The sequence below is a fragment of the Ixodes scapularis genome, unplaced genomic scaffold (genome assembly GCF_016920785.2).
Source record: "Ixodes scapularis isolate PalLabHiFi unplaced genomic scaffold, ASM1692078v2 PGA_scaffold1__304_contigs__length_218370807, whole genome shotgun sequence".
Lineage (NCBI taxonomy): Eukaryota > Metazoa > Arthropoda > Arachnida > Ixodida > Ixodidae > Ixodes > Ixodes scapularis.
Genome location: NW_024609846.1, coordinates 118,200,360 through 118,213,656, shown reverse-complemented (window position 1 = coordinate 118,213,656; position 13,297 = coordinate 118,200,360). Strand labels below are relative to the sequence as shown.

At 47.6% G+C, this 13,297-nt stretch overlaps 1 non-coding gene across 1 annotated transcript; it reads right to left on the bottom strand.

Annotated features, from left to right (window-relative positions):
- Positions 1 to 3,891: 3,891 nt before the first annotated feature.
- Trnaq-cug lies at positions 3,892 to 3,963 on the bottom strand. The gene has a single exon. It is a non-coding gene; the product is annotated as a tRNA-Gln (tRNA).
- Between the last annotated feature and the right edge of the window lie 9,334 nt (positions 3,964 to 13,297).

Below are 13,297 nucleotides of genomic sequence, written 5' to 3'. Positions count from 1 at the left end.
TGCCGTCAGAAAAAGGTTACAAACAGTGGCACGCGCAAACATGGACAAATCCCGGCCCTTCCAATTCTCCGTTTTTGTTCTCACCCTCTCTTTTTCGTCGTTCCAATATGGTTCAGTTTCTCGGTAATGCTCTAGCGGCACGCCGAGATACCTCGCAGGCAAGGTTGTCCACTGAACATTGACAAAAACCTTAGGTGTTGTGTCCCAGTTCCCGTGCCAGAACCCTGTGCATTTCCCCCAGTTAATTAAGCTACCTGATTTCGCACAATAAGAAGAAGCAGTGCTGACTACTTCGCGCAAACTGTCTTGGTCAACACAAAAAACGGCAATATCATCCGCGTATGAAAGGACTTTCACCTCGCTAGAGTGCAGTTTAAAACCCCGAATATTATGATTACTGATGAGTCTTAAGCAAAAAGGTTCTAAGTAAATGGCAAAGAGTAGGGGCGACAAAGGGCAACCTTGTCGCAAAGAGGACCGAACATCGATTTTTTCGCTTACACTTTTGTTCACAACTAAACATGTAGAGCAACCATGGTACGACATTTTTACACCCTTAATTATTACAGAGCCGACGTTTACATGTTCCAAAATACTAAAAAGCACCTGATGTGACACACGATCAAAAGCTTTCTCTAGGTCGAGCTGCAACATTGCAACTCGGCCGTCGAGAGCGTCACAACATTCCAAAATGCTTCTTGCAACATGTACGTTAGTGCCAATAGTTCGGCCCTTTATGCCGCAAGTCTGATGCGACCCTACAAGACATTTGATAACACTCTGTAATCTTGTGGTTAAAACTTTCATGTAGATTTTATAATCTACATTTGCTAAACTTATCGGTCTGTAAGAAGCAACAGACAAAAGCTTAACTGGATCGTCTGACTTCGGAATAAGTACCGTATGTGTTCTTAAAAATGACGGTGGCAATCTATTGTTCTCGTACGCCTCGATTAGCACTTTTTGGAGAACATACGCGGCCTCAGTTTTAAACTCCTTATAAAATTCGGCGCCAAGACCATCTGGTCCGGGTGTTTTTCCAGTGCTGAGGTCGTCGATGGCTATCTGAATTTCGTGAACACTAATCGGTGCCTCTAAACTATCACGGATGTGTTCGTCGAGTTGGGGCATCAAAGATAAAAATTCCGAATCAAAACCCTCCCCTTGTTGTGTGCTCTGCCCGAGAAGATTGCGATAATGCTCGACAAATGCTCGCTCGATTGCTTTCTTATCACGTGTGACTGTGTTATGACAGCAAATTTCTTTTATCTCATTTCGCTGCGCGTATCTTTTTTCATCGCCCAGCGCACGCTTATTAGGCATTTCGCTCAACCAAAGCTTTTCGGATCGCGCCCTCACAACGGCCCCCCTATATCTTTCAGCATCGATCACTTCCAATTGATTCTTTATGTTCCTTATTTCCTGTTGAAACTCGCCGGGTTTTAAGCTTTCTTCGATTAGAATGACGTTCAATTGGCGCCTCAGCTCGTTCTCTTTCCTCGTTTTCTGATGGTTTAATATAGTACTTCTTTCTATCGCGTTCATTTTTACCTCTTCTTTCAAAAGTTCCCACCTTAGTCCCCACCTTGCTTGTTCACTTTCGTGTAACGTCCTAAAAGACGCTTCGACGGCGGCTCTAAACACTTCGTCCTTCACCAGACTACTGTTTAACTTCCACAGTGACCAATTCCATTTTTTTGCTTTACCTCTGTTACCCAAGGTGAACATAACCATCGCGTGATCACTAAAAGAAACATGCTGAACCGCGTATTGGCTGCATAAGTGAATAAGGTCTAGTGAAATATACGCCCTATCCAGTCGCGCGTGACTATAACCTTGAAAATGTGTGAACTGTACGTTGCCGTAAGACGCGCAGTATTCAACGTCTTCTAAAGCGTTCTTCCCAACGATATCGTTTAAATAAAAAGCACTTTGGTCGTGTAGGCGTACTTGGCCGGAACGATCTTCTAGAGTGCAAACACAACTAAAATCACCCAGAAAAACAATAGCTCTATTACATTCGAGATACGGATGGAGACTTTCAAAAAATTCTTTGCGTTCGCGTTCGCGATTTGGGGCGTATGCACAAATCACGCGCCATTCAACATTTGAATAAGAAAAATCACAAAAAACGAAGCGGCCAAAAGCGCTCGCGCCTACAGCCGTCTCGACAGCGCCAGCTGATCTGCGAATAAACAAACAGCACCCTCCCGACGTCCCGACAGCATGAGAGACACAGACATTAAAGAGAGCTCGAAAAGGCTGCACCATACGGTCCGTCTGTTCTTGGCTTTCCACTTTGGTTTCCTGGACGGCGATAATATCTAGCTCGTTGTCCGCAAACAACCTGCTAAGTTGGTATTGCCGCCGCCTCGCCGCTAGCCCGCGTACGTTAATCGTGGCAAAACGTAGGGCTGCCTCTAGGCTGATGGCCATTCAAAGAAAAGACAGACCGTATGGCGCTTACCTCGGACCGTACAGCCTTCGCTCTGTCGCGACGCAGTGGTGGCGACTGACTGCCCGTCGCGCAGACTCCGAGGTCCCAATCGGGCTCTGTCCCACACACTCAAGGGGGTGGCTTGGCCGCCCTCCTCTCGTCCACGGGAATGTTCGGTTTCGGGGTGATGCGCATTCTCCTGATGGGCGCCGTCTTGATGGGCGGCTCCTCCTGGCTTGCCGCGGCGGGGTCTATGCCGCCGTCTTCCCTGGTTCGCTTCGTGGTCAGGCCACTTGCAGAGGCCACGGCGTCGTCCATGGGCACATCTCCGACGGCCTCTGCGTTTCCGTCGTCGTGGGCCTTGGCATGCCTGGTGCTCGGCGCGGTCACTTCGCCGGCCGAACAGTCCCGCAGCGCCGCTTTCAGCGTCGCGTCCGCACCCTGTGCCGTGCCGTCCACGCTGGTCGCCGCGTCGCCCACGGGCGCAGGCGTGGCACCCGGGGACGTGCCAACAGAGCCCGCAGCGGCCTCCTCGGCGTCGGCCTCGTCCATGAGAAGCTCCGATTTCTCGTCGCTCCCCACAGGGGCCGTGGCCGCCGCGTACGTCCGCACGCACTGGGCGCCCTCGTGGCCGAACCGCCGGCAGACGTTGCACCTGGGGACGCGACACTCCTTGCGGATGTGTCCCGTCCGTTGGCATCGCAGGCAGAGAGGGGCCCTACCTGGCACCACGACGAGGGCCAACTCGCCGCCGACCCGCAGCTGGTGCGGGATGTCGTCCACAGTCACGGCTCCCTTGAGACGGAGGACCGCCGTGCGCGTCATTGGGCCGACGCTTCCGCAGCCATCGACGCGCCACTTCTCCTTGGCAACTTCGACGACTTTTCCGTACGGAGCCAGAGCTGCCCGCACGTCGTCGTCAGCGACGTTGTAGAGCAGCCAATGCAGTTTGATCCGCACGTCCTGGTTGCTTGGATCGATGACGATGCACCGACGGCCCTTTACGACGAGCTCGGACGCGGCCAGCAACTTCTTTTTGCCCTCCTCGCTTTTGAAGGTCACCGCCCACACATGGTTCAGTTGATACGCCCCAAGGGCGATAACCTCGGGCAGTAAGGCGAGACGAACCAGGGCGTCGCGGAACTCTTCGACGCGGTAAGGCCGCCCCTTGATGTCGGCGTGAAGAAAAACAGTATTTAAAACAACTGACCCAGTTGGCAGTGGTGGCAAAACAACGGAGTATTCCTGCGTTCCTTCCTTGGTCCTGTTACCGCGGCCCAATGAGGCCGCTGAAACCGCTCCGACGGAGCTCATGATCGCACGTCCTTTCGCTTCGGCGGCCGGAAGTGGAATCCTAGTTACTAGACCACGCCGGAACGGGAACAATTGAAAGACAGTACCTTTTTATCCGCATCGGCACCAAATAGCTCAGCAAAAGCCGTCATAAAAAAAAGAGGTCTCACCGAGATTTGAACTCGGATTGCTGGATTCAGAGTCCAGAGTGCTAACCGTTACACCATGAGACCCAGCCCTTCCGACGCCGGGAATCGAACCCGGGCCTCCTGGGTGAAAGCCAGGTATCCTAGCCACTAGACTTTTTTTTTTTTTTTTTGCCGACTTGGCTTTTTTATTGTTTATGCAAAACAAGGGTTATTTACATGGTTAAAATACACTTGGGCAAAGACAGCGCACGATGTGGTCATTTAAACAACACTGGTTCGTGTACCCAATCACATTCATACAGTGGCTTCGAAGTTCCGCACTTATCTCCTCCGATTTCGAGGCGTTTTTGGCATTTTAAAGCGCGCTTCCAATTCAGCCCAGCCAGCCATTTCGGGGTTTCCCACCTCAGCAATGAGGCTACTCGCGATCATGAAGCCTTCTTCAAAGTGACGCCATGCTGGTTTGCCTTCTTCGAGAACCAGGAGGTGATCTGTGCGGGACTTCCATATTGCGTGCAGTCCAAGCAGTGCCAATACCTCCAGACATTTGCTGTCAGGGCCTGCGCCAAACTCAAGGAGCTTTGCGCTGCGCCAATCCATGTACAATTCAACCTGTAATTTACAGCGTAGTTCCGCCCAGAATAACTCCGCGTTCGGGCAAAAAAGAAAAACATGCTGTAGAGTTTCCGGTGTGGGACACAGCACACAGTTCAAATTCCCCAGAACAAAGAAGCCTTTCTTTTCCTGCCACGTCTTTACTGGCAGCACTTCGGTGTGAAAAGAAATAAAGAAGTCGATTGCGGCTTTGCGAACCGGGTAGCTGCGGAGGCGCTTGAAAACCGTGGATTCTACATCAGTTCCAAGAAAGGAGCGATAGAGTGGCGGAGGAAAGACCGTGTCGACTGTATCCCAATACAGGGTTTTTCTTTTCACCTTGCTAAGATACTGCCGAGAAAAACGTGCTTCAAAAAATTTGATGGCAGCAGCGATTTCTTTACAAAACCTCAGTATAGCCGCTGACGTAGCTCCATCCTAGGTTACAACGAGCCATGGTGCTAACAGCCGGCCGCCAAGTTTAACAAATGACTGCACAATAACAGAGTTCCTCTGGTCGCGGAAAAATAAAAACCTCTGAACTTTGAGTTTAATTTCTAGGTTTGCAACATTAAATCCTCCTTTGGCTTGGTTAACAAAAATGTTAGTGCGCCTCATCCGCTCAAAGCTGGAATTCCAAATGAAGGTTGCGCAAAAGCGGTGCATTTTATGGATTTCGCTTGCGTGACATGGCACTAGTTGAGCTGCATACCATACAGTGGAGGAGAATACTGTGTTGCATACGAAGGCACGATTTAGAATGGAAAGTTTCCGACCACGCCAGTCTTGCACTTTTGCCCTCAAACTGTTGAGGTGAATGCCCCCTTTACCACTTCTAAGCGAATAGGGGTCCAAGCTGACACCAAGATAATTCGTAAGAGTAGAGCTCCAATCAATATTAATAAAGCGCTGTGGTTTCACGTCCCAGTCTCCGAGCCATGCGCCTGTGGACTTAGCGTGGTTCATTTGGGCACCGGATACTTCGCAGAAATCAGCAAAGTGCTGCACCGCAAGAACAATTTCTAATCTAGTGGCGGCAACAACAGTGACATCATCGGCATATGCTAGCATTTTTGTGGCATTCCTGGCAAGGGGGACGCCCTGAATCCTGGTGTCGCTTATAATTCTTCTACAGACAGGCTCCAAATATAGCGAGAACAGTATAGGCGAGAGGGAGCAGCCTTGCCTGACCGAGCCCTGAACTGAGATTTTTTCTGTTACGCTCCCATTAACCAGTAATCGTGTCGATATATCTTTGTAACATAGTTTAATATATTTCGCGATTCTTTTGCCAACACCACACGCTTCCAGCATATTGAATAGAAAGGCATGCGATACCCGGTCAAAAGCTTTACTGAGGTCAATTTGCAGAACTGCTGCGGAGAGTCCGGTTGTTTCAGCTGTTTCGGAAAGAATCCGGAGCGTGTGAACGTTAGAGGTAATAGATCTCCCCTTGAACCCGTAGGTCTGATGGTCGCCCACTACGAACTTAAGGCCCATCTCCAATCGTTTTGCCAGTATCCTGGCCAGCAGCTTATAATCTGTCGATAGAAGGCTGATAGGCCTTAATCTATCTGATGTTAAGACGCTAGAGCCCGTGCTTTTTTTTTTTTTGAATTAGCACAGTTAGTGCCTGTCGCATAGAGGGTGGTAGTAGGTCCCTCCGGAGAATGTCAGCAAAGGCGTAATATAATACGGGAACAAGAACGTCGGCGAACTTTTTATAGAACGCTGATCATAAACCATCTACTCCAGGGGATTTCCGTGGTGGTAGTTCTTTTATTGCTTTAGCAATCTCAGATTTAGTGATTGTTTTGTTCATGCGTTTTTGAATACTTATAGGAATTTTGGGGAGCGCATTTACCCATTCATCTAGTGCCCTGTTGATCCCTTCGTCTTTGCTGGTGAATAGTTCTCGGAACTCTCTCACGAGTTCCTCTTCGATATCTTTCTGTTCTGTTAAAACTTGGTCACCGGCCTGAAGGGAGTCTATTCTGTTGTGCTGAGCTCGCATTCTTTCCTTTGTTTTAAAAATTTTACAGGGGTCTTCTTCTTTTTCTAACGCTCTGAGCCTGCTGCGAACCATTGCTCCTCTGTATTCACTCTCCATGAGACCAAGCAATTGCGCCTTGCAGGCACGGATATCATCGGTGATAACGCCCGGGGTTTTGTTTTCCTCGGCGATTAAAGTTTTCAAGGCTTGTAGTAATGCATTCTTTGTTTCCCGCGCCTTTCTGGCCTTTTCTTTGCTGTGGTCATAACAGAGTAGCTTAATCTTTTGTTTAATTTCTTCCCATGCTACAGCGTCAACATCCCCCTTCTGTGTTGCTTCCGATATAGTGTTTTTTATCTGAGAAGAGAGGGCCTCGTCGTCGAGGATACTCTCATTAAGCTTCCAAGAGCTCCAGCAGAATGGTTTTCTTGTGGTTTTGTTCACCTTTCCTATCCGCAGCGCATCCATTGCGTGGTCAGAGAAGGCCACCGGAGACACCTGGTACGCGGTGACTGCCCTGATGAGTTCGCTCGACATATAAACGCGATCTAGCCGGGCGTGGCAGCAGCCTTGCCAATAGGTGTAGCTAGGACGTGATCCCTGAGACGCTTCGATCGCATCCACGAAGTCAAAGTTTCGCAGTAGTTTATCAAGTTCTGACCGGCTGGAGTCTGATTGTAAGTTGCGTGAGCAATCGTGCGTGTTTAAAACACAGTTAAAATCTCCTGCGATAATCGTCTCTACAGGACTGTCAAGATACTTCCGGAGAATGGTAAAGAAAGCCTTGCGGTCGGCCGCGTCGCAGGGGGCGTGTACTGATATTATTTTTACCGACTCCTGATACCTAATCACTTCCACCGAGCAAACCCGGCCGTTCCTATCTGTTTCCCATTCAGGGTAGATCACAAATCCTCTGTCTTTTCTTATCGAAATTCCGCTGCCGCCACTGTGCCCGACCGCCCTTGAGTAAAAAGAGTGATAATATTTTTCAAAAAAAAATTCATGTCATTCACATGTGTTTCGGAAGAAAGTTTGGTTTCCTGAAGACAAATTATATCGACATTTTCTTTCAAAAGCAAATTTAGAAGCCACTGTTTTCTTATTCTAGATATTAAACTGACCGAGTTAAACGTGGCGATCTTAAGTTGCTTAATTTTGAGGGGCGTAATGTGAGGAGATAAACTGCGGAAAAATGAATAAAAAAAAGATCACCGCTTTGCATACGCTTCTTGGCGTCTCGGATTTTCGGCGGCGTCACTGTCTACGCTGGGTCTTGTCGCCGGCGGTCTTCAGGTGGGATACGAGGCATTGGGTTGAAGCGTCCTTTCTTGGTCAAACCACCCTTCCACTTTTGTTCTACCTTGTGTGGCCTGTCCGGAGAAGGGCTGAGAGAGAACGGGTCGAGGGTTTGCAAGGCTGGGAAGTCGTCAGTTAGAGGTGCGTCGTCGGGGTCGATCTCAGATTCTTCTTGACGCTCCTTGCTCAGCGGAATGTTCGGAGGTCTCTGCGGCTTGTTCAGTCAATTTGACAGATGTTCCAACTGGTTCACTGAGGATACCTGTCCCTTGAGCTTTGGGTTCTGGCTCAGCGTTGGACTCGGGGGGACCGGTAGCAGAACTTGACGTTCCGGAACTCTCCTGTTTGTTCGTTGGTGGAGCGGGCGGTGGTCGCAGAAAGATTCGCTCCGAGCCGTATCCTCTGCTTCCTCCTTGTCCATCTCGAGGTCTTGCACATCATCCGTTGAACGATCCCCGGTGACGGTGGCGTACGTACGCACGCAGTCTTCAGGTGCATGCCCAACCCTGCGGCACTGCTGACACCAGGGTGCCCTGCAATCCTTCCGGATGTGTCCTCTCGATTTGCACCGCAAACACAGGGGTGCGCGTCCGGGAACCACGACCAGGACACCTCCGCCGCAGACTTTGAGCTGGTGAGGCAGGCTATCAATGGTGACGCCCTGCTTCAGGCTAAGGCGCACCATCCTCGTGGACGACTGTATGCCCTGAAAGCCTTCCGTCCTCCAGGTTTCGCGAGTGACCTCTTGAACCTTCCCGTACCGCTCAAAAGCTCGGAAGAGAGCCTCGTCCGGAACGTGGAATGGCACCCAGTGCACTTTTAACCGGACTTCGGAGTTGTCCGGGTCAAGCACTAAGCACTTCTTTTCTTTCACAGGGACTTCTCGTGCTTCCACTAACCTCTGTTTGGCTCTTGCGGTGTGAAGTGTCAGCATCCACAGGTGGTTCATTTGGTAGGCACCAATCGCCGCTATCTCCTTCATCACGCCAAGGCGTTCCAGTTCGGCCCTGAAGTGGTCTACCCGGTAAGGGCGACCGGTCACGTCGCAATGAAGGAAGACGGTGTTCACAGCAAAAGTTCCTGCTGGCAGGGGTGGGAGAACAACACGATAATCGTCCGTCGAAGAAAGAACAGATAAACCATAGAGTAATATAGTTAACGTAAAGAGAGGACACAGGAGCCGATTCGCGGCCCAGATAGTGCGTTTAATACCCTCCGCTACGTGGCGCTTTTCTGCAATTTGGTTAAAATTAATTAAAACTCTTTCTGTGTAAAGTGTTTATTTTTTGAATGGCAATGCTTTAAAATTATTTAAAGTACTTAAAACGACTAAATAGTTTAAATCAAATACGTCACAAAAACCACGTGATGAATGGCGCCTGCCATGGCCTGCCAGCCTGCACGCCGTCGCTCGCCTCTGCATCATTCTGCATGGCCTCTGCTCGTCCCTGCGTCGTTTGTCTGTGCCGTGCGTGCCGTCCATCTGTGCTTTCTGCTGCATCATGTTCGGTCGACTTTGCATCAATCAAGGTGACGCATGACCGCCCACGTGCTCGCATGCTCGGCGTGAATTCGTGGAGCCGATCGGTTCGAGCTTCTCGCGCTCTTGTTTCTGCTGGGCTGTCTGGCTGCACTTGAACGTGTGTGCATGTTGTTTGTTGAGATTGTTTAAAAAAAAAAGAATTTAACTAACGACCCTGCGCACGACATTGTCAATGGGTTTACAGATGACGGTGTTGAACGAACCTCTAACATTGCAGATAGAGCCTTGGTTGTTATGCTGTCTGAAATTTCCAGGAGGTGCGTTTAGCCCCTTGCATACACTGTTGTGCACACTCCAACAACGTCTTCTGTTTAACGCAGTCTCCTCATTTCTCTCATTCGGGAGCTTAAGACTGTTTGCTTCACAGTAAAGGCTGTGGTCTGTGGTTAGGGGGCTTCAAACGTAAGCTTGGTGTGTGTGTTGATAAGCCATTTTTTTAAGTTGACAACGAACACGTTTACTTTGTCTTTGATGTTCCGCACCTTCCCTAAAAAAGCAAGAGAAATCTCCAAGCCCACAAACTTTGCATTGGAAATGAGGTCCTTGAGTGGTTTTCAATTGTTGAACTTTATTGTTCTATTCATGAGATGAGCTTGCAATTGGCTCCGAAACTTACTGAGAGACACATTGTTTCAAGAACCTTTCTGTAACATGGTAGAAAATTGTGCCCCACAGGTACTGAGTGCCTCACTCTTTCTTGCAATCATATCCCTTGTTTATGCCAAGGAACTTCCTGAGGCAGCCATGGCTACGGCTTATTTCTGTGATAGGATATGCATACTTTTTGATTGTCTAAATAGCTAATAAATTCAAGAAGACAGGGCAGAAGTTGCGTCATGCCATTCTGAAGGGAGAATCTGAAATACTTGATTTTCTCCACCAGTAACTCGGATGGATTTCAGCATGGCAGTTCCAAAGTAGGAGGCAGCCATAAGCCATCATTGGGTGGCAAGTTACTATAAAAAGTGTCCTCATGCTCTGGGATGAGCTTTCAAGCAGCCATGACATACACTACTGCTTTCAAGCAGCCATGACTTACTTACTGACGCCTGCAGCAAGACACACTTGATAACGTTTTTGGAGCTATATACGACAAATGCTGGGCTGCACCGCAAACCCAAATGTGCATCAGTTCACCTCAGGACTAAAACACCTCTCGATAAAGAAACTGTACAAACTGTCGGACAATGAAAACGTAGATGATGACAAGGCTGACCTTCTAAAGGAGTTGCAAATATCTTCGCACCATGAAAGTTTAATTTCAGACATTGTGGAATGTCTTCCAATTGATAACTTCCCGCCACTAGAGGATATTTCTGAGCTGGCATCAGACATCAGGTCTAACATAATTGATGACTCGCCCACTTTTTTATTACGTTTGGGGCTATTTGATAAAGCTTTTGCTTGAACAGACAACTTACAGCTATGGCTGTTCTCAGCTGCTATCGGATGAGTCTAACAACTTGACCAAGCTTCACCAATACTGTCTTGTTCCTAAAGCATACCACGTGCCTGGAAAATTCTTCGGAGACTTAGTAGTACCATCACAGGCTGCCTTTCATTTCATTCAGCAACTAGAAAATCACTTTCTTCCCATAATAGAGAGTGTGACACATGTTCGAGGAGTGTGTGCCGCCTTGTATAGCACACTTTGAGGTCTGGGTGGTTTTATCCTTTGCCCAGAGGAGTACCACAAAAGGTTTTTAAGATTGTTTTGCAGATTACGCTTGTGTTGACATGTTTGATTTCTTAACCGGAATTTGGACAAAGTTCGGTTGCACTCTTCGGTGGCTAGTAAGCAACGAGACAGGTTTAACTGTTAATAGTGTATTAACAGAGGCGGTTGCCAACCCAAAAACAAAAAGTGCTTATCAAGTGGGCGCGGCAGCTTGCTCTCCAAACATTTGTTTCCCCTTTTTCCAGCGAATGTGTATCACGGCTCCCTAACAAAAATATTTGTCCACTTTCTACAAAATTTCGACAGAAAATTGTGTATAGAGGCTAAAAATATTTGAAAGAAAATGTATCCACTTTTGTATCCACTGTCCATAGTTTTTTAGCCGCTTTTTTCTGAACAATTTCGGGGGATGTTTAGGGACGTTGAATCTTGTCAGATTTCGAATAGAGTTCTCATTGTTTGGTAATGGCTCGCCCGCAGTGAGTTTGAGGCTAGGCAAATTGGTGTTTTTTTATATTTGCCGGAAATCGGGAATTTGTACTATCCGGCGTGTGCTTCGCACTGTTATTATACTTTTATGACTGGTAATGATAGCGATGTCTTATTTATTTTTGCACTTACTTCACGTACCCGAGTCGGCGTGAAAGTGAATGTATCATACAGCATGTTCTCCGTGGAAAGGTTTTGTTAACTTGGTTCCGCTAAGAATCTATTACGAAGTGTACGATATGCTGAAGTCCTTCATAATCATTTATTTTTGTGAGTATCGATCTCTTTCGTATAAAACATACAGAGCTCCTGAAGTAGATCTTGTATACATGAATGTGGTCCAATAAATTGTGTTCGAACCACTTATTGTTGGTGACCCCAAAATGCTCCACCAGTCAGGAGTCAATGCGGCGATTGTGTAACTTCAATGCTTTACAATAAAAAAAGAACAAGAAATATATATACTTCTGCTTTGTGAAGTAAGTTGAAATATTGTTTGACACATTTTGCACAGACTCTATCGTAAAAAATAAAGCAAAAGTGCGTCAGTATTAAAAAAAAAACAAAAAAAAAAAACAGCGGCTTCGGGAGTCCCGAGAGCCGAGCGAGGCGGGGAGGAAAGAGAGAGGAGTACCGGAGAACCGGAGCAGAAACGCCCGAACCGAAACCGAAACTAACTTGACCGGAAACGGAATGAGATTATGCTTAATCCCCCCCGCTAGGAGCGCTACCTGTCACAGGTCTATCTGGGCCGCTGGGGCCTATGGCAGTGTCCGCTCTTTACCCTGTGTATATTACTCTATGGTAAAAGTAAACACGAATATTTTAGACGTAAGGAGAAGCGGTCCTTCTCGGTCATGCACGCGCCGATATAACTTACCCTATGTTTTTATCCAACTCCTTTGCTATTTGAGGTCTTACTTAGAACTGAACAATCAGTAGAATTTTTAATCAGTGTGATGATTACAAGTAGGTATAAAACACGCACCCATATTGCGAGCTTGAAGAACGAAGTTTGGGGTCTCAAACGGCTCATGCTAGAGACAAAATAATTGCTCCTTCATTATAACGCACGCCAACTGTACAATAAAAAAGGTCCCGACGTTACTTTGATTTCATGCTCTAACAGCTGCTTTTTTTTTTTTTTGCTGTATTTTTAGCAGATATTATGCGTGTGATGATTTTCGTCAGAGAGTATCGTATCGCACGCAGATACAAAATTAGTACTTCGCAGCGCATAAAAGTCTCACGGAGCCAGGCACTCACTCAATTACAGACACAAAAACATACACACAGTACTGTGTATGTTTTTGGGCCTGTAATTGGGTGAGTGCCCGATTTTGTGAGACTTGTGTGCGCTGTGAAGTACTAAGATGGAAAACCAACTTCGGTGTTAACAAGATACAATTTGTTTTTATAAACCTGGTAAGTTTCCTTAGGCCTGCCACGTTCCAAATTATTACCAAATCTAAGCCTGACAATTCTGCAAACCATACAAACTGTTGCAGACGACACACTGCAGTCATTCCGTGCGCGTTCGTCACGCGTTTGTCGTCTGCAGCAGTCATCCCGAGATGTCTCGAGGACCGGACGTTGTCCTCACAAAAATTTCAGATACAGCCGACTCTCGGAAATCATTCTGTCGTGGCAAGTGGGAAATCTAAGCTCTCTCTATATATATTTTTAGACGTTTTGATTCCACGTCCGATTTTTGAGCGATCGTTCTTACGAAGCGAAATCTAGACCCATGTATTTGTCTATAACAACGCCCCTAGCAACGGTTTGCTTGAAGCGGTAACATCACACCTACCGGGTCAGTCACCGA